Below are 3661 nucleotides of genomic sequence, written 5' to 3'. Positions count from 1 at the left end.
ACTTTAAGGATATAAAAAGGCAGAAGGGGACCCCCTAAGACTACTTAAGGGCTTTTCACTTTCCCCCTATACTACATAGCTCCAGATAACTTGATTTCTAGGTTGTACGTGCTTTTCAGCATTTTACTGTTCCCTTCCATATTGACAGGCTTTGTCTATTGTCACTTCTCACTACCGCCAATGAGTCTGCTTGTGTCCAACGCTATTCCACTTCTACTATATGGATTTAGAAACCACATATTCCAATTTATGAGAATAGTACGTAAAGCAAGAATAAACGCATTCTTGGTGAGAGCCTATAAGAAAGTCTATAAAATCAACCCATACATTTTTTTTTTTAATATTTCAAAGTAACCTTTAATGTGTTCATTACAAATGAGAACTAAAGTACTAGAATTTATTTACTTCCAAAACTAAGGCGAAGGTAAAACTTCCTAAGCTAAAGGAGGGTGCACCACTATATAGCTTACTTCTGTCAGGAATATTATGAACCTACTCAGTTATGTCCCATCAAAACTTAAAATTAGTCCAAGGAAGTAACAAGGGGAAAATAAAGCCTTTTCTTGTTTGCTTCTTTCAAATTCATCAGATAATATTTATCGTGTACCCAGAGGGCATACAGTACTCCTCAAGGCACGATCCATAACAATAGCCCTTTCTAGAACACTAAACTACCTCAGCCATCTGCAGATGGCCCCAACCAGATTTAAACTACCTGTGAAATATAAACTACTAGTCATTTATTCTAAATGCATACATTCGAAGCTACCATTTTAAAATAAATTGGAAAGTAGGGAAACCTAAAAAAAAGATACATTCTGCTTATCACACTATCATAAACATCATAAGTGTGTGTGTGGGTATATATAGAGCAGATAATCAAGATTTAAATATGATGGTAAAAAATCAGGAAATGTAGATTTTACCAAAGGAACTACAATAACCGTCCCAAGCTACAACTATAAACAGATTCACTACTATGGTCATTTGCCTAGGTTCTGAAAAAAACCCAATCAACCCAAACAAAACAAAAACAAAACAAAACAAACCCACAATAAAACCAAAACCTATACTAGAGTAGGTGGCAATAATTAATATATTTCTATGGAAACTGTCTCATGCCTTATAAGCTCCTAAAATAAAATCAAGGTCACTATGTGACTAATGATAGCACTAGGAGAAAAAAGAACACTGAAAGGAAAACAGTCTTCAGCCTTAGTTTCAGCTCTCTCTTCAGATCAGCATTGAGTACTTAATGTCAGATACAACATTTTTGGCTTGTCAGACCAGTAAGTCATGTTTTCCCACTGGCCAAAGGCAGCTGAAGAAACAACTGCTTGAACAAACTAAATGCTGTGACATGAAGCATTTGACTTCCAAGTCTGAGTATTTAGTTAAAATGATTGCTGAACATTTTAACTGGGCAAAAGGAATGGCATCCATCATCCAAACAGGCTCACTTCCCCAAGCCCCCGAAACGAACAGTAGTTATAATAGCAAAAGAAACAAAAAAAGGTTTTTTTGATTCTTTAGAGCCAACTATGAAAGAGGTCAGCAATATATTAACAGCAGCAATGGACAAGGAAGAGCAAACTAGTGGATGAAAGAGTCTTGCTGGACATTTGTTCATCTTTTTCTGTATTAGCCAGAAGATCGCAACTGGCTTATTTGGACATTTCAGGTATATATGTCTTATCTCCTTAGATCCTTCACAGATGTAGAATTCAGTCTACCTGAGGGCTCTATAACCATGTAAGAAAGCTTTCTTTATCTAGCTTGGTGGCAGCCAAAACAGACTCCATGTCATTAAGGATGTCAGAACTCAAAGTTTCCTGCAGACTTGGCATCAACTCCTCTCCTCCTATGTTCATTCCGTCTCCCTCCAGTGTTCCAAGGTCCACATTTATCCCAGGAATGGCTTCAAGGTAGTCTGGGAAACGGTTCTGCTGTGAGGGTAGGGTGCTTTGGTTGACAGTATCACCTGTATCCATTTCATCAACACTGTTCAAGAAGTCATCTGGGGTTCGAGGGACACTGTAGCTGCTCATGCTTAGTCCACTGTCTGTACTCTCATCTCGAGAGTGGTAGGTGCCACTGTTAAGAAAGGGATCTGAGCTATTGGTCGTCATTGTTCTCAATTCCTGAGACATCCCAGGAGAAGATACTGGATTTTGAGTCCCACCATCCTGCTCCAGTGTTGGTAACTGGCTACGGAGAGCTAATTCCTGACATTTTGGAGAATTTGCTGTGCTGGGATTGATATTCCGCATTGCCTGTGGCCTCACCTGCCGAAGCAGTTCTTGCTGCTTCAGTCGCAGTCTCTCTTTCTCCATTTGCAGTTGCTGCAGCCGCATCTGTTGCTGCTGCTTGGAGTTGCCACTACCCATGACTCCTCCCTGTGGGCTCTGGGGAGCCAGGGGTGGTGGCTGTTTCACTGGAGCACTTTGACTGATTCTCTGATTCATGGCAAAACGAGGGTCAAGCCTTGGGTCTAGCCAAGAGGTGGTCTTGTTCTTATGGTTTATATAGTATATTTCTCCATCCTGAGTCATGGCTTGTTCCCATCCATCAGGAAGAGGACCTGAGGCTGAGTTCATCATATTCTGCTGCACTGGTGGACTGGTGGGGGCCGTAACGTTCATCTGGGAGAGCATGGCCTTCCTGGGGTCCTGCCATGTTGTTGTCTGATCGATGTGATTTAAAAAGTATCTCTGACCAGAAGATGTCTTCGCCATCTCCCAGCCTGCTGGCAGAGGTACGTCATCTGGTATCTCAAAAGAAGACTGTCGAAGGTGTTGAGCAGCGGGTGTAGCTGCTGGGCCAGAGACTACTCCAGTGGGAGTCAATGTCCCAGGCGATACGGCTCCCAGCTGCAGGGAAGCTGGAGAGGAATGAGCCCGAACATGCTGTGGAGTCAGGGCTCCTGCAGTGCCTGCATCAGTACTGGCCTGTCGGGAGTGGGATTTGGGCTCGGGCGGCTTGAAGGAGGAGTCCGGCAGCTTCCGGAGCCTCATGGGCAAGGTCTTGGGCACGTTGGCTGTCTTGGGGTTCACGACGGCGTTGAAAAGCGCCTCCAGGTCGGTCTCCGAGTCCCCCCGGACGTGCACGATCTGGTGCCCGGCGGGGGGGGCCTGCGACGCCCCCTGGGACCCCGGGGGGGGCGGGTGCCCCGGGGCCGGGACGGCGGGCCCTGCCCCTGGGGGGCCTGCGCGGGCGGCTGCCCTTGGCCCTGGGGGGCCGGCTGAGGCGGCGGCTGCTGCCCGGGATCCATGGCTCCTGCCTCCCCCGACGCGCACCCCGACCAGGGGGGCTGAGGGCTCCGCCCGGGCGCCCCGGCTCGGGCCGAGACGGGAGAAGCGGCGAGGGCGGCGAGGCGGCGGGAGCGGCGCTCTCCTCGCTCTCAGGGCCGGGGGTGGGGGGGGGGGGGGGGGGGGGGGGGGGGCCCCCCCCCCCCCGGGGGGGGGGGGGGGGGGGGGGGGGGGGCCTGCGCCGCGGCCCCGCATCCCCCGCCCGGCGCCTCCGCCCCCGCCCGCGCCCCGGCTCCGCTCAACCCGTACATTTTAATCAATCAATTCTAGTTGCTTAAAAGCATTTTGTAATTAATTACTTCCTTCTTCTCATCTATGTTTCAAAATGGGGATTTAGGTATATGAGGTTTTGG

General features: G+C 48.1%; 1 pseudogene; it reads right to left on the bottom strand.

Moving 5' to 3' along the window:
• Positions 1 to 1497: 1497 nt before the first annotated feature.
• LOC124231948 (transcriptional coactivator YAP1-like) lies at positions 1498 to 3271 on the bottom strand (annotated as a pseudogene).
• Between the last annotated feature and the right edge of the window lie 390 nt (positions 3272 to 3661).

Source organism: Equus quagga, unplaced genomic scaffold, assembly GCF_021613505.1.
Source record: "Equus quagga isolate Etosha38 unplaced genomic scaffold, UCLA_HA_Equagga_1.0 HiC_scaffold_13264_RagTag, whole genome shotgun sequence".
In the NCBI taxonomy this organism is placed as follows: Eukaryota; Metazoa; Chordata; class Mammalia; order Perissodactyla; family Equidae; genus Equus; species Equus quagga.
Note: the sequence above shows the minus strand (reverse complement) of the source record. Positions and strands in the feature narration are given on the sequence as shown.